Source organism: Dipodomys merriami, unplaced genomic scaffold, assembly GCF_024711535.1.
Source record: "Dipodomys merriami isolate MVZ:Mamm:240054 unplaced genomic scaffold, mDipMer1.0.p SCAF_63, whole genome shotgun sequence".
NCBI lineage: Eukaryota > Metazoa > Chordata > Mammalia > Rodentia > Heteromyidae > Dipodomys > Dipodomys merriami.
The window spans coordinates 6,687,113-6,711,763 of NW_027206213.1; the positions used below are offsets into that span (position 1 = coordinate 6,687,113).

The following is a 24,651-nucleotide window of genomic DNA, read 5'->3' on the forward strand; positions in this document are numbered from 1 at the left end:
GGTATAACCCCTGTTTTCACCGTACTTGATGCCTATGCTCTGCATCTTGTATATACATTTTTCTAATTTGGGGAGGGGAAGGGAAATAACAACATGCTGAAATAAGAATGTAGGTTGACCCATTGTAACAATGAGATGTACAAGACACTGTGTTGAAAATGAACTTTACAACTTGGGGGTGGGGTGAGGGAGGAGTTGGGGAGGTGGGAGGGAAGGGATGGTAGGGGAAAAACAAAGGAGGAGGTAACTGCTTACTAGGAAATGTACTCTTTACCTTACTCATGTAACTGTTACCCCTCTGTACAGTATTTTTACAATAAAAAACATATGAAAAAAGGAAATAGAAGATAGTGGGTATTACCATTCATTATTATGTAACTAATAGTGACAGTATAGAGAGAAGGAGCTGGGCTGTGGTGAAGTGGTAACACAGCTGCTGAGTGTGAGGGCTCCATCCCTAGCACTGACTAAATAAATAAAGACTAGAGAAAGAAATGTTTTAATTGGATGGGACCTCCTTATTATCTACAACACAGTCTTCCAGCTACTTTGATTCTGCCACTGTTCTTGGTCTGTGAACTATTTGGTAAATTGAAGCACTGCTAGGTTTAATTATCTGGCAGTTTCCCTTTGACTTCCTTTCCCTGGTGGAAAAACCAGTTTACCTCCATTCAAATTGCTTATTTCTTCAATTTCATTCAAATTTGTGTTCTTTTCACTTTTTATTTTGAACCAGTCATAAGAGTCATCTAGTTTTCTTGCAAATTAAGAAATACAATAAAATCTTCATTATTATGTTGTGAGAGAGTTTTGCTTTTACATTTTTTCAGAAAAAGCTTAAAAAAAAAAAAAAGCTGGGCTATAAGGATAACTACTAGAACAAAAAGGCAAGCTTCCCAAATCATCACTAAAAAAAAAAAAACAACAAGAATAAAGCAAAGATAATGGACCAAAATGCAACTGTCATATCCAACTAGTGGGTCGAAGTCATTGTTAAAAGACATCAGGCACTGGTGGCTCACCTCTATAATCCTAGCTACACAGGAGGCTGTGATCTGAGCATCCCCATTAGAAGCCAGCCTGGGCAGGAAAGGCTGTGAGACTCCAATTAACCACCAAAAAACCAGAAGCGTTGCTATGGCTCAAAGTGGTAGAGCACTAGCCTTGAGCAGAAAAACTCAGGGATAGCACCCAGGCCCTGAGTTGAAGCCCCACAACTGACCAAAAAAAAAAAAAAAAGACAAACATAAAACATTAAACTGATTAAACAAAATTATTAAGAACAGTTGAGACCAAAAGCATGAGAAAATGTGTTTTTACATAGCTGAGTATAAAAGTGCAGCAGAAATTATGACCCTAATACTAGACTTGGCTAGTTGAAAATGATTAAATGAAATAAGGATTCCTTAATAATATGGGCTGTGAGTGTGTGTGTGTGTGTGTGTGTGTGTGTGTGTGTGTGTGTGTGCGCGCGCGCATATACACACATGTGCCAGTCCTTGGGTTTGAACTCAGGGCCTGGATGCTGTCCTTGAGTGTCTTTTGCTCAAAGCTAGTGCTCTATCACTGAGTCAAAGCTCCACTTCCAACTTTTTATTTGATAGATTATTGGATAAGAGTGTCACAGACTTTCCTGCCAGGGCTGGCTTTGAACCATGATCCTTAGATCTTAACCTCCTGAGTAGCTAGGATTATAAGTGTGAGCCACCAGTGTCCAGTGATTGTAAATTTTTAACAATTATATCTTGCTTGTCTGCTTTGTGCCTGTTGTAGTTTTAATATTTATTTTCCTGGTATTTGAAAGGTTGGACATTGCCACATGTCAGTTAGTGATTAGTCTTCATGTCCTCTTTATTAAAGAGAGAGAGAAAGAGAGAGAGAGAGAGAGAGAGAGGGATGGAGGGAGGGAGAGAGAGAAATAATAAGAAAGAGCAAAAATAGCCAGTGCCTCAATATTTGTTCCATTTGTATTTGGTATTTTTGGTAGCATCTCTTGATTATTATTTTAGTGTTTTGCCAGCTGCTTGTTAGGGACCTACTTTGTATTTCATTTCTATCAGTGGTGGGCTGATGTTATAAAGCACAACAAAGATATTACTTTGTGTGTGTGTGTGTGTGTGTCGGTTGTGGGGCTTGAACTCTGGGCCTGGGCGCTGTCCCTCAGCTCTTCAGCTCAAGGCAAGCACTCTACCACTTGAGCCACTGCTTCCAGTTTTCTGGTGGTTAATTGGAGACAAGAGTTTCACAGATTTTCCTGCCTGGGCTAGCTCTGAACCGAGATCCTCAGATCTCAGCCTCCTGAGTAGCTGGGATAACAGGTGTGAGCCACCAGCACCCAGCATATAACAAAGATATTACTAAATGCTGAAAAGAGCAAACAATGCTATAAAGACTGATGCTAGTCTAGAAAGCTCAGCATCTGAACCTGCTTCCCTGCCTCTGCTTAAAAGTAACTTCATGTTTGCTAAAAGAACCTGCTTTGGGAACAAAATGTCTCTGGTCTCTGGGTGAGTAAGCCTTGTCTCTTTCATTCAGGGAAATAAATTCTCTCTCTCATTTGCCTTTCAGGGTGAAATAGTCCCTCTGGGAGTCTGGTTTATTCCAGCTTCCAGAATCTTGTTTAGAGGCAACATAATAACATTTCCTTATGGGCCTGTTCATGGTTATCTGGTCTACAGTGGCTGCAAGTGCATTCTGGTTGAATGTAATTGTTTTACCTATTCTTAGTCTGTGTTTTGTTTATTAGTGTGTTTGTGATTGTTGGCTTTGCCCCTAGCCTAAACCTGGAATTACTGGTATTCTGTTGTCCTGTTGTTCAGATGCTATTTGCTGTTAAGCAAATTCTCCCAGCTGACCACCATTAAATTAGCATATATTCTTCATCGCCAACTGTGGGAGCTTCAGACTGGTTCAATTTGGTCCATATGTAATATTCACATGTCAAGTGAGCCTGAGTGTGGGCTCATTATAATATGATCACAATGATTAAATAAATAAATAAATAAATAAATAAAACCACCCACTGGTGCCATGATAGATCTGGCTATGTTCAAATTAGAGTAGAAAAGTGGCGATACCCTGATTCCTGGAAACCTCCTCCCCTTTCTTTCAAAAGCAATGACATCAGCATGCACACCACTCTCCTCTTAACACAGCCCTACGAGAACACAGACCTGTTCTGAGAGAAGATGCCTGGGGAGCCTGAGCCTGTCTCCATTTGCTGACATTAAAGAAAATTTCCAGTTTACTTGTTGTGAATGAAATTAAAAAGGATAAGAAGCTGCAGATGTGGTAACAGCTTAGAGGTGAAGAGGATTTCTGGCTGCATAATAGTCCTATTAGAAATGTACCTACAGGAGGGTCTCCGCCTCCAAAGAAAAGAGATAGCTGCTCCTGCCAGCTCACCCTTGGTACTCCTAGGATACTAGGGTCTTGAAAGATGTCATGGTAACTTGCTGTCAACGTGAAGCAGTCTCAGAGGGAACAGAAGAGCACGCCCCATTCCTGAGTTGGAAGGACTCTAAAAGCTCATCAAGGAGGAGCTCATGAAAGGAGTGCTCACTTTCACCATTAGCTACTTTACAAATTCTTGCCTATAGGATTTTCTGAAACATGCACAAGATGCTATCTGGCCCGCTGTGACTCTGGGGAGAAATCGTCATAAATAAACATTACTGATCCCTACTCTTGTTCCAGTCACCAGTGAAGTCTCACCAAAAAAACTAAAAACATACCAAGACAAACTTTCTCCAGTGTTCACAGGAATAGCTATGGTGGGGATTCTTCTAGCCCAGATAGTCCTCTTCCTTTTTTTTTTTTTTTTTTTGCCAGTCCTGGGGCTTGAACTCAGGGCCTGGGCACTGTCCCTGAGCTTCTTTTGCTTAAGGGTAGCACTCTACCAGTGTCACTTCTGGCTTTTTCTGTGTATGTGGTACTGAGGAATCCAACCCAGGGCTTCATGTGTGCTAGGCAAGCACTCTACCACTAAGCCACATTCCCAGCCCTGTCCTCTCTTTGATAAAATTTCCTCTTGCACTTTGTTTTTATGAAAGTATACACAGAAATATAAAATTTCTTAAGGCTGAAGAGGAAGGGCTTACACTACACATTACAATTTTTAAAAATAACTCAATCTGAATATTCTCCCTCTACTTGCTCCCCAAAGACTCATTAGCTACAGTAACCCCCTAATTTTTTCCTGTACTCTGTGTGTGTGTGTGTGTGTGTGAGAGAGAGAGAGAGAGAGAGAGAGAGAGAGAGAGAGAGAGAGAGAGAGAGAGAGAGAGAGAGAGAGAGAAAGAGAGAGAGAGAGAGGGTATGTGTGTCTTAGGGCTTGAACTCAGGGCCTGGGCACTGTCCTTGAGGTATGATCCACTAGTGCCCAGCATGGTAAGTTTATTTTTAGTTATGCATACATAGTTTAATATTTTGCTTAATTGATATGCCTAATTTGAATTTATTATCTTCTTTCTTCCTCCTTCTCCTCCTTTTCCTTCTTTCTTTTCTTCTTCCCTCTTTGTCAATAATGAGGGAATGAACTCTAGGACCCTGCACTGTATTCTGCCACTTGAGCCACACCTTTGGCCTTTTTGTTTGTACTTTATTTTAAACATGGGTCTCATGGACTTTATCAGGGCTAGCCTCAGACTTACGATACACCCATCTCCTCTTGAGTAACTAGGTAAATGTTTCTTGTAAATGCTTTTAAGATAATTCTTGGAACTACAGTTAGAGTTAATGTATAATGACTTTTACTTCTCTAAATTCTTCTTTTTTCCTGCTTGTTTTAAATTTATCCATTGTTTAAGGTTATTTGGAAGTGTATTATTTTAGCCAGTCCTCGGTAATATGTAAATACTCATTCAAAATGAGCAAACATAAAGTGATTAGATGACCTTCCTTATTTTGTTTTATCACAAATATGAGTTAAATTTCCTCTCTTGACTTATATTACTATATTACTCTGTCTCTTAACTAAAATTTTAGCATAAAACTTATGAGTTTGGTTGTGAACATTTGTGTTTCTAAGTGTTAGTTACCTTATGTTCTATGATGTGTCTACTTGATAAAATTCCCTAAGGGATTCTGTTCAAGTGACTTACAGATAAAAGTCCCTATATAGATCAAAATGATTAAACTAACCCAAATACTATTTAGTTCCAATTGTAGCTTATATTTTTAACCTGGATTTGTTGGCCAGGTAAGGATATATTTATCTGTTAGGTATTAATAAAGAAATTTGAGTAATTTCTAAATAAGTGAAAACACTGAAACATCAATTGCTAAGTATGTTTGCATAGTCTTGGCTTCTTAAATTTTATAAAACAGATACTATATATAGATTTAAGTACAAACATTTTCATAAAGTTCAAGATTGCTTTCTTCCAAGATCTTACCCCCCCAAAAAAAAAAGTTACTGGGAAATAATATTATTAATTGAAATAGTGCGTATATTTTCCTTTTTTTTTTTAGTCCTGGAGCTTGAACTCAGGGCCTGGGCACTGTCCCTAAGCTCCGTTTCCTCAAGGCTAGCACTGTACCACTTGAGCCACAGCAGCACTTCTGGCTTTTTCTGTGATTAATTGGAAATAGGAAGACTTTCCTGTCTGGGCTAGCTTCAAATTACAATCCTCAGATCTCAGCCTCCTGAGTAGCTAGGATTACAGGTGTAAGCCACCAGTACCTGGCATATTTCCCCCTTTTATTTCCCTTTTCTAAAAGGAAATTTTTATTTGTAAAAATGTCCCCTCTGCTGAACCAGGAAGAGGAGACTAGAAAAGCTGTTATCACTGGAAATAGTACCAAATAAGTCAGCTTAAATAGCCTTTACCTATATATAGTTTCCCTAGACATTTCCTTCTCGTTTTCCCACAATTTAACTTAATTCATACATTACATTCCTATCAGCTACACCCCCAAAACAATCTCATTTTCATCTATCCACTGAAATTTATTAGCCAGTGCTAAAAGGTATAGCCTGTAGGGCTAATAATCTCTTTGAATTTATTCCTATTTTTGGGGGAAGCCCTCATGCATGTAAAAGTATCAGCATGTGTAAAGTTCATATAAAGTTCTTTCCTCTTATCATTGTCAGTTTAATCTACAGTTCCATCAGTTTAAATCACTGAACATAAGAAGGTACAGGAAAAACTTTTTCCTTCCTTGCATAAACAATAAAGTCAGGGAAAACAAAAAAAATTAAAGTTTTATATATACATATAAGCATATACAAACCCATATATGTATAAACATGCATATCACGTATATATGTATATAATTTACATATATGTATATCTAATATACATATATAATTCATAGAGATATATTATATAAAATGTAATAGATAAACATATGTATAAGCCCATATATAAACATATATATAAACCTATATATACACTTATATGTATATATAGGGACCCATTGTATATAGTGAGATAGATAGATAGATAGATAGATGATAGATCAATAGATAGACATACCATGAAATACTATTCAGCCTTGTTTTAAAAAGCAAGAGAAAATTGTCATTTGCAACAATCTCGGTAAACCTAGACAATACTATGTTAAGTGAATTAACCTAGGCTTATAGAAGCTAATACCAGAGACATGATTCCACTTATACATAGGCTTTCCAGAAGTCAAAAGTCAAACTCACAGAAGGCAAGAGTAGCATAAGGGTTACCAGGAGCCTGTAGGAGACTGGGCAGGGAGTAGATAAGAGAAAGGCCAGTCAGTGCATATATCAAGTCAGGGCACTTAGGAAAAAGTAGTTCTGGTGTTCTACAGAACAGTAAAGAGACTGTGTCTCATACATTCTAAGTAGCTGAAGTTTTTAACTTACCACAAAAGAATAGTAAATATTTGACATGATGGATATCCTGACTAGACTGATTGCATTCTATAATACACACACACACACACACACACACACACACACACACACACACACACACACACGTCACATTATATCTCAAAAATAGATGTGATTTTGTTTATCAATTAAAGATAGACTTACATGTCAGGCATGTTGGCACATAGCTGTAATCTCACATTTGGAGGCTGAGGCAGTAGAATTCAGTGGGATTGCAAGTTCACCAGCCTGTTCTAAGCAGATCCTCTCTCCAAAAAAAAGATAAGCAAACAAATAAATACAGTATAAAGAGAGATTCAATTTAAAACTATGATAAACAAACACATGAAAAGATGCTCACCATCGTTAGTCATCAGGGAAATGTCAATCAAAACTACAATGAGCATCAAGCAGGCCAACAGGAGCAAATCCGGTGACCATGACAGTACTCACTGAGCTACTGCTTTCCCACCTAAGTTCACATCTGCCTCTAGATTACTGCAGCAATGGCCATAGCCAGGGATTTTCTTTTCTTTTTTCTTTTTTTTGGTCGGTCCTGGGGCTTGAACTCTGGGCCTGGGCACTGTCCCTGCGCTCTTCAGCTCAAGGTGAGCGTTCTACCGCTTGAGCCACAGTGCCACTTCCGGTTTTCTAGTGGTTTATTGGAGATAAGAGTCTCATGGACTTTCCTGTCCAGGCTGGCCTTGAACCACGATCCTCAGACCTCAGCCTCCTGAGTAGTTAGGATTACAGGTGTGAGCCACCGGCGCCCGGCAGCCAGGGACTTTCTTTTTTTTTTTTTTTTTTTTTTTTTTTTGTTTTTTGTTTTTTGTTTTTTTTTTTGGGGGGTGTCCGGTCGTGTGCCTGAACTCTGGGCCTGGACGCCGTCCTTCAGCTCTTCAGCTCAAGGCTAGCACTCTACCACTTGAGCCACAGCACCACTTCCGGCTTTTTTCTTTTTGCTTATGTGGTGATGAGGAATTGAACCCAGGGCCTCATGCATGCAAGGCAAGCACTCTACCACTGAGCCACCTTCCCAGCCCCAGCCAGGGACTTTCTAAGGACTAGAGATTCTCCCAGGACTAAAGCAGAGCTGTTTTCAATTAAAAAGCAAGAATAGAAGATGGAGCTGCAGTACTGCTGGCAGGATCATGGGGAACATTCAGGACAAGTCAAGGACAACTGTGATGGTGATAATAAGGTGGAGGGAAAGAAAAAAGAAAGTAGGCTGGGTGCTGGTGGCTCACACCTGTAATCCTAGCTACTCAAGAGGCTGAGATCTGAGGATCATGGTTCAAAGCCAGGCCGGGCAGGAAAGTCCATGCAACTCTTATATCCAATAAACCACTAGAAGCCCAGAAGTGGCGCTGTGGCTCAAGTGGTAGAGTACTTGTCTTGAGCTGAAGAGCGCAGGGACAGCACCCAAGCCCAGAGTTCAAGCCCCACAACTGATCCCCCCCCCCCAAAAAATTGATATACAGAGGGGTTACAGTGATGTAAGTCCAGTAAAGAGTACATTTCTTTTTGGATAATGTCACCCCTTCCCTTGCTCTCTCCCAGTTTTTCCCTCCCACCCTCACCCACAATAACACAGTGTCCAGTGAATACTATTGCTGCATTTGTCCACCCTCTGTCCCTCTATTTCTGTGCCTCCCCTTAACTCTCAAAGACATAAATGAACAAACAGAATAAAAAGGAAAGAAAACAAAAACAGCAAAAAAGAAAAAAAAACCTCTTGCTTCCATTTCCTGGACTTTTTTGTATTATTTTGTATATGATCAGATGCACATAGGCATCGTGCCTTTCTGTTCTGCTCCTAAGAGTATCCTCCTTTTGTCTCACTGTGCGAATACTTAAAGACGTGTGTAAGTTATTATGTCCCAGTGTGTTTTAGATCAAGCTTCTGCATATGAGAGAAAACATGTGCCCTTTGCTTCTTTGAGCTTGGCTCACCTCACTTAACATGATTTGTTCTTGGTCCACCCATTTCCCTGTTCAATGTCTTTTCTTGTCCAATTTTGATCTTCATTACTAGTGAAGTGAGCTAAGCTAGTAACACAATGAAAGCTAGTTAACACTAGACAGCAGCACTGGTGGCAACAACAAGAGGTACTGAAGAGTTGCAGAGAATGGGCAGGTAAAAAAAATGACAGGGAGCAAAAATGGCAGAGCTGAGAGACAAAGAAAGCAGTGGGGGGCAGAGAGCTGAAACTGAAGAAAGACAGGAGGCCGTAAAGACAGCCAGAGAAAGGCAATTATAGGCCCTCATCACTGGAATAGTTGCTAAGCTTTAAGTGTCAAGAGTCTCAGATACCCCAGGCCCAAGAGCTCTAACACTAGCCACCACTTGTCCTAGGCCAAGAACGGTAACATTTGCTACTGTAGGAGGAAGAGTCCTGGCCCCTGAAGCCTATACAAGAGCCGTAACACTAGATGGCATTTCCTGCAGCTGCGTGTGGCAGTCCGCTGTCATTGCCCACTGCTGCCCAATCAAGTATTATAGCAGCTGCCAAGTGTCACTTCCATTCATGGGCACAGCCTAGGGTGATAAGCCTCCAGCCTGAGTGCCAAAAGTCATAATTCTCTGGCCACTAAAATCTGAAGCAACAAGTTCCTGGTTCTCGGGGCTTGAAGTCAGTCCAGCCCCAAGCCTTGGGCATTCAAGAGCACTTTTCCTTGCCTGTTTATATGCCTAACTTGATAGAACAAAAGAACCCCAGCCAGCTGATTGCTTACACTAGTACTTAGTCCATGAGCCACCTCAAAAATTGGTTGAATGAATTTTTTTAAATCAATATATTCTTGGCAATACAGCAAAAGTATTATCCCTTCTTTATGGGTGACAGCTTAGTAACATATATGAAAAAATAAGAGTACACAGACTGTTGATTGGCTATTGTCCTTTTGGGAGTTAATTTCACAGATAATTTGTGCATGTGAAAAACATTCGAGATGGTATTGCAATCACAAAAGAACAGAAGTGTCCTCCTACATCTCCATAACTGGAGACAGCTTAGTTGAATATATATCTCATTTCTAGCCACCATGGTTGCTTGGGGCCTTCTTGTAAGTACTACTCTGCTTCACATGGTTCAGTGTTCCACTCCAGTCCGTGCCTGGCTCACTCCTCGCTTCAGATCTTGGCCAAGTCTGTCACTGACCACTGACAAGCAGAAAAATAACTTTCTCTTCGTCTCTCCTGGGTTCTTAATTAGAGCAGACTCCTGTACCCAAGGCAAACTTAACAAGAAAAAAAAAAAGAATCAGAACATGTATATTTCATAGACACATAGGAGACACCAGGGAGCAAAGCAGTCTTGAGCGATGGCTTTGAATTGCAGCTTATGTAACATCTTCAACAAAGAGCAGTACATTTTTAGACTGGTGACAAGACAAAGAAAAAGGAGCAGAACCTGTGGAAAGGCAAATAAATGGCCAATAAAGACTGGTTATTAAAGCTCGTTGCTGTAGATGCCTCTGCTACTCTCTCCAGACCCACCAGGGTTTAAAGTTGTCTTTCATTAGCTCTGGAAGAGAGGGAGGGCCAAGATATCTTTTGTTTTTATGAAACTGTGGCTTGTTTTCAGGCAGAAATGAAGAGAGAAGCCGGGCACTGGTGGCTCATGCTTGTAATCCTAGCTACTCAGGAGTCTGAGATCTGAGAATTGAGGATTCAAAGCCAGACCAGCAGGAAATCTCCAATTAACCACTAAAAAGTCAGTAGTGGAGCTGTGGCTCAAGTGGTAGAGTGCTAGCCTTGAGCACAAAAGCTCAAGGACAGTTCCCAAGACCTGTGTTCAAGCTTTAGGACTGGCACAAAAGAAAAAAAAATGGAGAAGGGCTTTTCCTATCATCTTCTTAATTGTCTTCAGCTCAACAATTCTGCATTTTAGGAGGTATACTTAGAGGTATATTTTTGCATATCACCTTATGTAAAATAGCAACAATCCAACTCTTTCTCTGTCTGTCTCTGTCTCTGTCTGTCTCTGTCTCTGTCTCTCTCTCTCGATTCCCTTTGTCCTATTTTTCTCCAATGCATTTACAACTTACCACAATATATTTACATTTTAAATTCCCAAATGTAGTTCTAGGAGGACAAGGAGAAATGTCAATTTCTAAAGCCTTAGAGTGATTGGCATATGGTAGGTACATAGTGACTGTCATTGAATAAATGAATATGCTAAGTGAAGAAAGCAGATACTGAGCAGTGGTCTCTCAACTCTCTCATACTTCTGTTATTGTTTGTTTGTTTTTGGTTTTGTGCCAGTAGTAGGGCTTGAACTCAGGGTTTCAAGCTCTTGCTTACCTTATGCTCTACTACTTAAGCCATATCTCCACTTCTTTTTTTTGGGGGGGGGGGGAGGGGGTCCGGTCATGGGCCTGAACTCTGAGCCTGGGCACTGCCCCTCAGCTCTTCAGCTCAAGGCTAGTGCTCTACGATTTGAGCCACAGCGCCACTTCCGGCATTTTTTGTTGTTTATGGGTGCTGAGGAATCGAACCCAGGGCTTCAAGCATGCAAGGCAAGCGCTCTACCACTGAGCCACCTTCCCAGCCCCCCATATCTCCACTTCTAACTTCTTGTTAGATAATTGGAGATAAAAGTTTTTAGGATTTATTCACCTGAGCTCAATCTTCATATCTCAGCTTCCTGAGCAGGTAGAATTACGAGCAAGAGCCACTGTACAAGTTTTTATTTGTGGTTTTTTTTTTTTCAAGGGAGGGCTTGGCCATCTGTATAAATACTTCTATGTTCATGAGAGAGCTATAAAAGGTCACAGAAGAACTAGGTCATGCTGATTGCCTGTAGGAAGGTGAACTTGGAGACTAGGAGTCAGAATAGAAAGGAGATTTTTCACAGCATTCTATTTGTAGATCATTAGCTTTCCAAAAATTATTTTTAAATAAAAACATGGTGCCATGAATACATATTTTAAAAAATAAATCAGAGGAAAGTAAAACAGGCTCAATTTAGGGAGTACGCTACCATCTGGAGAGGGGAAGGCTAGCATGGAGGGTGAATGAGGGTGGATAGATTAAAAATAGCTTGTTTGCATGTATAAAAACAGAACAATGAAACTTGTTGGAATCATTTTAAGAAGAGGGAGGGGGTGGGGCCCTGTGGCTTATGCCTGGAATCCTAGCAACTCAGGAGGCTGCAATCCGAGGATTGCGGTTCAAAGCCAGCTACAGCAGAAAAGTCTGTGAGATTCTTCAATTTCCACCAAAAAGCTGGAAGTGGAACTATGGTTCAAATGGTAAAGCACTGGCCTTGAGCAACAACACTCAGGCCCTCATTTCAAGCCCCAGAACCATCAGAGAGAGAGAGAGAGAGAGAGAGAGAGAGAGAGAGAGAGAGAGAGAGAGAGAGAGAGAGAGAGAGAGAGAGAGAGAGAGATCAGGATACATTGTACACATGTGTATATAATAACTGCCCCCCTTCTGTACAACTAATATATGCTAATAAAAATAGACAAAATAAATAAAAATAAAGCTCTTATTATTTCCTTTTGTGTGTGTCAGTTGTGGAGCTTGAACTCAGGGCCTGGGCATTGTCCCTGAGTTCTTTTTGCTCAAGGCTAGCACTCTACCACTTTGAGGCACAGCACCACTTCTGGTGTTTGAGTGGTTAATTGGAGATAAAAGTCTCACAGGGTCTGGCTTTGAAGCACAATCCTCAGATCTCAGCCTCCTAAGTAGCTAGGATTACAGGTGTGAGCCATTGGCAACTGGCCTTATTTTCTTTCTTATATACCTCCCAAAATGCTGTTATGTTATGCGCTATAAATCATCAGTCCCCTTTTAGTGGACAATGTAATTATTTCCAAACCTTTGCTGCTATAAATAAGGTAGTCCAGGTATTTACTTTTCGTATGTCATAACAAATAGGATGCTAGGTCTTTTATGACCCCTTAACTTGGAGTAGAAAATTGTGTGTGTGTGTGTGTGTGTGTGTGTGTGTGTGTGTGTGTGTGTGTGTGTGTGTGTGTGTGTGTGTGTGTGTGTGTGTGTGTGTGTGTGTGTAACACTGAGCATCATTTTTGGTGTCTCATTCTCTACACAAAGCAGCCCCCTGGGACAGTCAATCTGGTTATCAACTTGACTGGATTAAGAGATGCCCAGAGGGGCTAGGAAGGTGGCTAAGTGGTACAGTGTTTGCCTTGCATGCCTGAGGCCCTGGGTTCGATTCCTCAGTACCACATAAGCAAAAAGAAAAAAGCCAGAGGTGGCACTGTGGCTCAAGTGGTAGAGCGCTAGCCTTGAGCTGAAGAGCTGAGGGACAGCGCCCAGGCCCAGAGTTCAGGCCCCACGACCAGACCCCCCCAAAAAAAAAATTAACTTGCAGTAGAAAATGTAATCCAAACTAAACATAATTTTCTTACCATTAAGTAGAGCTATGTTTGGTAGGGGGTGGGCCTACCTCTGGAAGGAGGGGATCCTGGGAAGGGAGAAATTTGCATTCATTTAACACTTTCTTTCATATTCCCTCTCTTTTTCTTTTCTTTCTTTTCCAGGGGAGTGGGCAGGTAGTACTGGGGTTTGAACTCAGGGCTCCATGCCTGCTAAGCAGGTGCTTTACCACTTAAACCATATCTCCAGCTTTGTATTCTCATTAGGAAACTCATCTGGTCCTAGGGCCTGTGAACTTTCCAGAACTATCTTACAAAAGAAGAGAAAAACAAAAATGAGGGCTGGGAAGGTGGCTCAGTGGTAGAGTGCTTGCCTCACATGCATGAGGCCCTGAGTTCGATTCCTCAGTACCACATAAGCAGAAAAACCCACAAGTGGTGCTATGGCTCTAGTGGTAGAGTGCTAGCCTTGAGCAGAAGAGCTGAGGGACAGTGCCCAGGCCCAGAGTTCAGGCCCCATGACAGACAAAAAGAAAAAAGAAAAACACTTCTACTCAAGGACAGCTCAGTATTCTCAGTACTTTTTCTTCTTTTTTTCTGCTGGTCCTAGGGCTTGAACTCAGGGCCTGGGCACTGTCCCTGAGCTTCTTTTGCTCAAGACTGGAGCTCTACCACTTGAGCCACAGCACCACTTCCAGCTTTTTCTGTTTATGTGGTACTAAGGAATCGTACCCAGGGCTTCACACATGCTAGCAAGCACTCTAGCACTAAGCCACATTCCCAGCCCATTATTCTCAGTTCTTTACAATGAAAAGATCTTATCTGGAAATGGAGAGTTCTGGTTCTGCTGCTGAGTAGCTATGTGACCGGGCGATGAAAACCCTTGGCCTCAACAATGCTCGAGAGGAAATGTACTCGTTACCTTGCTCATGTAACTTAATCCTTCTGTACAGTATTTTTACAATAAAAAAATGTATTAAAAAAAGAAAACCCTTGGCCTCTCTGGGCCTCCTTCACCTCATTCTGGGATGCTGTCTTTGTCTCTCCAGTGCTGCTACTCAACTACCACAAGAGGTGGAAGCAGCTCCAGCAAGGCTGCCATGTTGTGTTGGTTCCTATGGGTAAATGACCAGCAGGAAAAAGCAAACAGAAAGCAACTGTCTTTATTTCTAGATGTGACACAAATAGCCTGCACCTACTCAGGCGGATGGACTACATAGAGTTCTGATGATTGTAGGATTCAGGGCAAGAAAATCCAACACTGGGTCCTACTATCAATTCTGAGCTTTTTAGTGGCTCTTTTCTCAGGTCCCAGAATCCCAGAGGGCTGTCCCTTGTGAAGAAAATCACAAGACATAGGTTTCCCAGAATGCTTCCACCTGTTCTCCCTTGGAGAAAGGGGATGATTGACACAACCGCCCTGGAACAAAGTTGACAGAGTGAAAACAGGGCCTTGTGCATTCTTATTCTTTGGATCTGCAACTAGATCCTTCATTAGTAACAACCATAACTGCAGGGATTGCATTCCACCTGCTCAAGCTATGAGCTTAATACAAATAAGTTCTTTGCGCATTTTCAGTTTCCTTCAGTCACTAAAACTTGATCAAAACAAAACAAATCTATAGAAGTTCGTTTTTCATGTTTCCAATTGCAAATTTTAAAACTGCCTTCCTGAATACTTTTCCTTTGGAGGCTTTTTTCCATACTACATCGACTGTCCTATTTTCTTAATTGATGCCAGCTCCTCTCATACCCATTCCCAAGGATCTAAGAGTTTGCAAAATAAAGTTGTTTTTCTTCTGAGCCATTCCAATTTTGTGTGTGTGTGTCGGTAGTGGGGCCTGAACTCTGGGCCTGGGCCCTGTCCCTCAGCTCTTCAGCTCAAGGCAAGCGCTCTGCCACTTGAGCCGCAGTGGCAATTCCGGCTTTTTCTGCTTATGTGGTGCTGAGGAATCGAACCTCAGGCCTCATGCATGCAAGGCAAGCACTCTACTACTAAGCCACCTTCCCAGCCCCATTCCAAATTATTAATACTCCAAAGCAAACTTGAATGAAGCTGGATGATTTTTTTAGGTTGTATTCTCTATTATTACAAAAAGGAAAATATCACAATTTATTTGTCATAGTTCTGGAGGCTGAAAATTCAAAATTCTGAAATTTTCATGTCTGTTTAAGGAGCAAAACAAAAATGGATTTACCTCTCACATTCTTAATTGCATAATTAGAAATGTAAGACAAATATGAATTCTTTTCTAAGGCTAAATATTCCTAGGATGTGATGGTATATTGTGATCTATGATCTTCAACAGATCATCCCTTCTTGTACCTGGCTGCTTGCAATCTGATGTCTGCCATACCTCCCATCAAAACACAGAGTCTGCATACTACTCCCCACACCCCTGTATCTGGGAATCCCTGAAGACTTAATTTGCTCAATAAAACAAAACCCAAGTAACATTGCAATTGCCATGGCTTCTAAGAAGCTATGTTGCTTGATTGCTTTTGCCCTCTTTAAGCATTTCTACTATTAAGTGAAAAACCTCCACCTAGTCTAGAGGAGGAAAGATCATCTGGAGGAAAACAAAAACAAAAACAAAAAAAAACAGGGTATCCCAGCCAATAGCCATCATTGCTGGCAAACATGTGAATCAAGCCATCTTGGACCATCAATCCGGTTAGCTGCTGGCTGACCGCAGCCATGTAAGTGACCCCAAAGGGAATCAGCATAGCTGAGCCCAGCGTTATAACTGGGCTTAGTTATTTATTTACTTTAAAAGTTGTTGTGATCTTAAGCTACCAAATTTCACATAGCAGTAGACAACTGACGCATACACCACTTGCAACTGTTGTTAACACTGTACTCATTCATGAATGTCTCCAGAAGCACAAATTAGAACAAGAGAAGATGGGCACTGGGCACTAGTGAGAAACATAGTTGGTTATGCCAGGACTGATTAAACTCACCCTTTCTGAGAAGACATACATTCCTTTTTCCCTCCAAAGCAGGGGCTATTTCCAACCTACAAACTCTCATAGCATTTAGATCCAGCAGCTTTGTAAGTGCTAGGAAAATGTGGGTGTTGGAAGTGGTGCTGTGGCTCAAAGTGGTAGAGTGCTAGTCTCGAGGGAAAAGTTCAGGGACAGTGCCTAGCTCCTTTGTTCAAGCCCCACAGCCAACAAAAAGTAAATAAATAAATAAAATGTGAGTGTTGAACAAGAACATTAATATCCATGGCTGCCAGTTGTACTATGACTGTGACAACTGCTTTTGTACAGGTAACAAAAGTTCCCACATGCCTGAAATAGGTTTCTTTTTAAAAAAATATATTTGTGAAATGCAAATCTCTCTAAAATGTTGGGAGCTGGAACAGAAGCCTGGTGGTCTGAAGGCACCATTGCCCTAGCCCCAGCTTGAAGAAATGTTTGGGCCTTACTTGAGAGATTTGCCTATGAATTATATTAAGAGCAAATTCTTAAAGTTTAAATTTGCTTATCTCTTGATATATTAACTCAATATAGAAATAAAAGGACCAATAGATAAGAGTAACTGTTCAAAAATAAGAAAAAGTGAAGCAGAGCATGGTGGTTCATGCCTGAAATCACATTCCCCTGGAGTCTGAGGAAGGAGAGTTCAAGGCCAATCTAGGTTACATAGCAAGACTCTGAATAAAAGAAAGGGGAGAGTAAAAGAGGGAGGGAAGAAAAGAGGGAGGGAAGGAAGGAAGGGAGGAGGGAAGGAGGGAAAGAAGGAAGGGAAGAGGGAAGGAAGGAAGGAGGAAAGGAAGGAGGGAAGGAATAGTAACAATCTAAATATGCTTAATAGAGAGACAGTTAAATGAACTGATGTCCATCCATATTAGCAAGTTATACAATGCTGGAAAGATGATTATGTTTATATTCTACTGACTAGAAAAATGTGGTTTTGCTGGTTATTTTGGAGATGGAGTCTTGTGATCTTTTCTGCCTAGGCTGGCTTCAAACTGAGATTCTCTAGGTCTTAGCCTCCTGAGTAGCTAGGATTATGGATATGAACCACGAGCATCCAGCTTCTAATGCTTTTTGAGTCACTTTCTTCCATAAATGTCCTTATGTAGGAATAAAATTACTTCGACTTCCTGATTAGTGTCAGTTTAATTCAAAGGGTAGAAGAAAAAATTTTCCTCCTTAACAGTTGTCATTTCCTCATAGGAGCCTGCCTTGACTATTGTATTTCATTTTATTTTATTTTTTTGTCAGTCGTGGGGCTTGAACTCTGGGCTTGGGCGCTGTCCCTCAGCTCTTCAGCTCAAGGTGAGCGCTCTACCACTTGAGCTACAGCGCCACTTGACTATTGTATTTCAATCAGACCTCTTTCCCTTTTGCTTTTCCATTATAACTCATTATGACTTTGCTGTTTACTATGTTTTTATCTGCCTTTCCCCAGAATATAAGGTGTGTAGAGATAAAAACTCTATCTACCTCATTTGCTACTGAATACTAAAGACTCACCACTATGCCTTCTATGTAATAGGTGTTAGCGAATAAAGAGTGAAGAAATCCACCTCTTACCTCAAGTATTTATCACAAGCTGCAGCTTAGCTCAGTTTCAACACTCATTCATGGAGAACTTAGTGGGAGTGGGGGAAATCTCCCCTTTATCCTCTGAATGTATTTTGGAATAAACTAACAAAGACTTAATAGGAGAAAAAGACACAAATTTAATGTGCAAAAGGACATGGGGAGGGCTGGGAAGTAGAGTGCTTGCCTTGCATGCATGAGGCCCTGGGTTCGATTCCTCAGCACCACATAAGCAGAAAAAGCAGGAAGTGGCGCTATAGCTCAAGTGGTAGAGTGCTAGCCTTGAGCTGAAGAGCTGAGGGACAGCACCCAGGCCTGGGTTCAGGCCCCACAACCAACAACAATAACAAAAAAGGACATAGGAAAAATTATAGGAGTGTAATAACCCACTAGTCCATCATTCAGAAGTGTATACATTTTTTTTTACATTGTAGGGAGGGGAGAATGGGGAATATAGATAATTTTGAGAGGTTGAAAATGACAGGAGAATGAATGGTTCTGACAGAAATGTACATGTAAGAAAACTGTCTTTGGAAATTGTAAGGGAGTGCCCAGATGTGGTTGTGACAGGTAATGGAATTTCAGGATGGGGGTGGAAAGAATTGTGTTCCTTTGGTGGTTGCCATTACAACAGATAAGGATATCTCTGCCTATGCTTGGGTGTGTAGAAACAAGACAAGCTTTACCAAATGCCCCCTTTTGAGGGGTATGGTTCTCTGAGCCCCAACAATGATGCTCAGTGTTAAACACACACACACACACACACACACACACACACACACACACACACACACACACAGAACCACTCCCTCCCTGTTCTCTCGGAAGTTACTAGAAAAGGAAGCCATATGATTGGCCTGGTCAGAGGTAAATGGGAAGAGGACATGATTCCTCTCGCCTTAGGTTACTGATGCAGGAGCAAAACAAGAGAAAAGGGAACATATGTGAGAAGGACCATGGAACCAGATACAGCTCCAAACACAGTTATTTAGTATTCAGATAAAACAGAGATTGTTCAACTATTCTCCTGGCCTTTGTTTAGGGAATAATTCACATCATTCTGCTAATTACAGACTTGGGAGCATAACCACATTCGATGGAACTCATGTTATTTCTGCTTCATTTACACAATGGCACATGGGAACTGCTAGTTCCCTGGATGCAGAGACCCACTGCAGGCTTCACTGGTCCCCTCTTGGCCGTTTCTCAGATGGAGGTCCAGCACCTAGGGCAGTCAAGTGGCCCCTAACGAAACCCTCAGGGAAGCTTCCTGCCTTACTTAAGGCCCCTTTACCTATAAAGGCTAAAGATGTCCTAAAGTTAACTCCTTGGCTTCCCCAAAGAGCAAATAAGTAACTGGGAGGAGTTTGTTTTAATGATTTCAATGCACAGGAATCCAAGAGAACCTGAATTACCAGGCCAGGCCTCCTGTCTCAGAGCATGTTCCCAGCTCCTCAGATTCCCAAGTTCAAATGTCCAAATTCTCTTATCCTCCATAGTTTGACATCAAGGCTTAGTGCTAGATGACTTCATTTTTAGTCCCTGAGTCAGGTGTCTCATTCTCTACACAAAGCAGCCCCCTGGGACAGTCAATCTGGTTATCAACTCGACTGGATTAAGAGATGTCCAGAAAATTAGTAATGTATACTTCCAAATGTGTCTATAACACATGCTAAGAAACTGGTTTTTGCTGAAAAGCACAGACTCCTTACTTGGGCCTGAAATGTCCAAAAGATAAATAAAAATAAAATAGATGCATGACATTCCCTGCCTCCATTTTATACTGTTAGAACCAGGCTAAATTAAACGAATATTATTAGACCAAGGAAAAATGAAATTTAACTGGGACAAACGAGTCAAGTCCCAGGTAACCTGAGAAACAGAAGTACACACCCTCGGAATGGGACAAACTGAGGCCTGGCATTTACTGAAATTTGCAAAGTGAGTAAGGATAGGGCCAGACTTGAAGGGCAGGATCTCTCTGTGGAGAAAAACTCCAGGATAGTCATTAAAAGGAAAAATTCCAAAGATAAAGGCTTGAAGTAGATTGGCAAGTTAAACACCAGGTTACTGGAATTCAGTAAGTAGTAGTAAAACAATCAGTATCTTCCACGGGGACTCTCCAGGGGCAATGCAGAAGGCACAGTGACCTGAATAACCAGAATCAAGCCTGACCTCCGCAGAATCCGAGAAATGGGTGAGAGGGAATGCAAGAATAACCCCTTAATTCTCGCTTCTGTACCCCAGCTTGCTTGCTCCGCCTTATTTCAAAAACACTACCTATGTGTGGTTTGCACCTTTAAATACCCAGCAGGTCCGCATTTCGGGGCTGCATTCCACGCAGCAATCAAGACTCCTAGCCTAATTGACCAAGTGTTGGGGTGTCTTGTTGGGAAATCGGGGTACTACAATACCTGTCTGCTTCACTCTGTGTCTCTCCCCCCCATCATCACTGCAGATTCTAGAAAGGACAGGGCTGATGGATAGAAAATCTTATGACAAGAATTAATAGAATTAAGAAAACAGTGACCTTATGGTGGCCAGATTGTTCTTCGCAAGTGAAAATAGCAATAAAAACTTTCCTGGAGCCCCTCAGTAATAATCTGAGGATATTTATATCTGGAGGATATTTCTAGAGAAGAATGCCTGTGGGTCAATGAACAGAGTGGGAAGACCCTCCCTGGACATGGGCAGCCCTAGCCAATAAGCTGGGAACCCAGATGGAAGAGATAGAGGGAGAAGGGGAAATTTAGTTCTGCACTCAATGCGTCTTCTTGAATAGGCTCATTCTGCTGCTGTTCTTATCTGTGGGCTTCACACCCAAAGTTCTTCAGCTTTTGAACAAGAATTGGCACCAACAAGCCTCTAGGGGCTTTTCAGCCTTGGCCTGGAGTTGGGACTGCATCATTGGCCTCTCTCTGATTCTGAGTTTCTGGCACATGTGTGCATGCACGTGTGCATGTGCGTGCCTGTGCGTGCCTGTGCGTGTGTATGTGCGTGTGCACGTACATGTTGGGACTCAAACTCAGGAACTCAAGCTCTCACTCAGCTTTTGCACTCATAGCTGGCACTCTAGCACCTGAGCCATACACTACTTCTAGCCTTTTGCTAGTTCACTGGAAATAAGAATTTCTCAGATTTGTCTGTCCAGTTTGACTTGAAATGGGATCCTCAGATCTCGGCCTCCTGAGTAGCTAGGATTGCAGACATGAGCCAGCAGCACTCAGCCAACTGAAAGGTTTTTAAACCCTACTAAATTCTGTGCCATGTCAAAAGCCCAAGGAAGCAGAATTGCCAAAGGAAGGAAAGACAGGGTTTGAACTTGAATGTTAACAGTCATGTGTTCTAACTCCATGATCTTTCTTCTTTTGCCCAGGCCCTGCAGGTGATATGTAATACCCCCATCCCATCATTCATTCATTCATTCATTCAGTGGACAGTCTCAGTGTCTCCTCTGCCCAAGTCTCTCTCTTCCTCCTCAGCCAGCTCACATCTCCTCAGAGCTGCTCAGGCACTATAGCCCATGGCTTCTTTCCTGGCATAGCTTCCTGGGTGCTGCTGTTCTGCTCCAAATTCATGTTAAAGCCCTAACTGCAAGGTGATAGCATGACCGTGTTAGGAGGCAGGGCCCTGGGAGGCAAGTGGTCAGGTCATAAAGGCAGAGCTGTCATGAATAAGAATTAGTGCCCTAATTTAAAATAACCCAGAAAACAGCCTTGCCCTTCCAGAACGTGAGGGCACAGCAAGAAGGTGCCTTCCATGAACCAGGAAGCCGGTTCTCACCAGACACTGAATCTGCCTCACCCTTCATCTCAGATTTCTTCCGTTAAATTTATGTTATTTATGTTATGGATTACAATATTTTGCTACAGTAGCCTGAATGAACTAAGACACCTGACTATGTCTTTTCTATCTTCAGCCAAGAGTAGGGCTAAACACTTCCACTACAATTAGCAGCAAGCTCAAACTCAAGGTTAGCCAGCATGAAGCCTGAGGCAAAAGCAAGGGCCTCTTGCCTTTGGGACTGGTGGGGTAGCACACAGCTCTCTGCAGAGGGCTCACCTGCTCTACAATCCACTTGCACTAGAGAAGGGTAGAGGGAGGACAGGTAGGTATGCCAAGTTCAAATCGACAAACTGCACTGGATATAAATTGCAGATCTGTGTCCAAACTGTTCCGGTTTTGTCTGCATGACTTTGGGCAAGCCGCTCCATTTTGGTCTTCTTTTCCTCAGGTAAGGGAATGAACATTGGCTTCCCTCCACCTTCCTGGATTTTTTGCTGGGTTATAAATAAAATGGACATAGAAAGATTAGCATGAGAAAAAATATTTAATTATGCTCCAAGGCACAGGAGTCCCCCAAAATAGATTTTTGTTGTTTTATTTTGTCTTGTTTTGCTGGTTTTGAGACAGTCTTAATGTAGCACAGGAACTCTCTAGATCATTCTGTCTCAGCCTCCAGAGACATGAGATTACAGGTGTGCACCACCACACCTAGCTAAAATATAAGATTTTAAAGAAGGGTCCAAAGTGGATATATCATCCCGAGTAACAGAATAGAAGAGGGATGTGAGCGTTAAGGGAGGGTCAGGGGAGGAATTTGGTTGGTGAATAAAGGTTGTCTTGTTGTGTACCTAGTCTCTCCAGAGATAAAAGGTGTCTCTAAGCAGCCTTCAAAATAGGTGATTGTCAAGCCAGACATCAAATTCCGGTCTCCTCTCTTCCTGTGATCTGAGTTATCTTCCCTGGTTGATAAGATTCCCAGGAGAGGATTCATGACAACTGAATTCCTTCTGGAATCTCCTCTTAAGCAGATAAAGGGAACTCAGAGAAAGCTCCTGCCTGCATCTCTCCCCATCCTCCCCCTGCAAGTGCCCCAGTTCAAAGAAATCAGCAGACCAAAGTGGCATATTTTAGGGTGGCATTTCTTGAACTTCTGTACTCATCTATAAAAAGCGAGTTATTATTTCTACCTCAGGGTTGTGTCAGGATTAAGTGGGATAATGTATGCTTTAAAACATGCTTTGCAGGTATTAAGGCATTACCAAACACTCTTAGGCTGGGAGGGAAGTGAAGGGGGTAGGGTTGTGTTTAGTACATTGTTTTCCAGAGTACAGCTTAAGAGCCATCAGTAGGTCATTGAATATTTTAGTGGCTATAGGAAGGGAAAAAGTATTTTCCTTCTACCCTTCTAGATTCCCAGTTAGAGACCCTATTACAAAACACAAATTAACATGGGAGGAGGGGGTGGTGAGGGGGAACAAAGCAGAAGTTTTCAGACCTAAAAAAAAAAAAAAAAGCAAAAAAAAAACCCACCTTTTTTTTTAAAAAAGAGATGTCTTACTCTGTGGCCCAGACTGACCTTGAACTCCAGGACTCGAACTATCCCCTGACCTCTGTTTCCTGAGTAGCTGGAACTATAGGTGCATGCCACCTGCCTAGACATTTATTAACATGCATATCTCAAGAAAAGTATGTAGTATAAATCTATAACCCCAGAAATCGGGAGGCTGAAGCAGGAGGATCACAAGTTCAAAGTCAGCCTGGAATACCTAGCCTAGTCACATTTGAGGAGGCTGGTGTATTTTTCTGTGTATGTGCCATTATTAGGGCCTAGAGATTCAGAGAAGAGCCTTTGGACTGGATATTGAGACTTCTGGGTCTACCTTGACATTGATATGAACAAGAAGTTTAGGAAACTTTCAGTACTAAGTACTAAATGAGGCTCATCTCTTCCAATTAAAAAGCCTTTCCTTACAAAGATCATCAGGCCTGCAGTAGAGTTCATTAAACATCATGGCCAGGGGGCTGGGAATGCGGCTTAGTGGTAGAGTGCTTGCCTAGCATGCATGAAGCCCTGGGTTCGATTCCTCAGTACCACATAAACAGAAAAAGCCAGAAGTGGCACTGTGGCTCAAGTGGTAGAGCAAAAGAAGCACAGGCAAGGAGGAGGGAAGAATTGAGGAGGTGGGGAAGGAAGGGATGGTAGGGGAAAAACAAAGGAGGTAATAACGCTCAACAGGAAATGTACTCATTACCTTGCTCATGTAACTGTAACCCCTCTGTACAGTATTTTTACAATAAAAAATATATACAAAAAAAAAAAAAGCCCAGGGACAATGCACAGGCCCTGAGTTCAAGCCCCAGGACTGGCCAAAAAAAAAAAAATCCTAGCCAGTTTCTCTCCAGATGGCTCTGTCTTGGAAATGACATGAAAGTCCCTGTTTGGAAACAAACCTCCTCAGAGGAGTGTGTACAACCTGTGAGAACAAAGAAGGATCCAGGAGAAGTTGGGAGCAAAGGGGAGTTAAAGGATTCCAGAAACCTTTAGTGTCTTGATCTGTTTGTCTTGCTAAACCAGTACCAGTGACAGGACAATTTATAATGAATAGAAATGTATTTGGCTTTTGATTCAGGAGTCTAGGAAGCCCATGGAAAATCTGCAATTGAGAGGCCATGTTTGATGAAGACCTTCTTGCTGTATCACAACATGGTGGAAAATATCACATGGGGCGGTGCGATTTGTAGTTCTTTTATCCATATTCATCCATTAATGAGGGTAGAACACTCATGAGCCAGACACTTTGGGAATTAAGTTTCCAATATATCTTTTTTGGGAGGGAGGGGGGCACACTTAAACCATAGCAATAGTGTGAATCCAGCATCCTTAACAATATCTGAGAGAGAGGTGAAACTCTAGCCTCAGACCAGGTTATTTTCTTTGAATATTTAAGTAAAGGCTAATCTGAATGGCTGGGAAAAATGTGGGTCACATTCCATGTCAAAAGTTAATAAGGTTCAAACACAGATGAAAATTAGGAAGTTACTGACATGTAGCTTTCTGAGTCCTTCCTTCTTGGCTGGTCGTAAACCCCATTTCTGTCACATAAGATTGT

General features: G+C 41.8%; 1 protein-coding gene across 4 annotated transcripts in view; it reads right to left on the reverse strand.

The window, feature by feature from the left end:
* Positions 1-24,651, reverse strand: part of LOC138815263 (N-acetyllactosaminide beta-1,3-N-acetylglucosaminyltransferase 2) — a 180,307-nt gene that overhangs the window by 45,501 nt on the left and 110,155 nt on the right. For 2 of the 4 annotated variants that reach the window (XR_011368236.1, XR_011368238.1), the window contains exon 2: positions 7,016-7,119. The exons of 1 other annotated variant lie outside the window; for it this stretch is intronic. The gene's annotated coding sequence lies outside the window, so the exon portion shown is untranslated. The remainder of the gene's footprint in view (positions 1-7,015; positions 7,120-24,651) is intronic. One more of the 4 variants, XR_011368237.1, reaches the window with a different exon arrangement.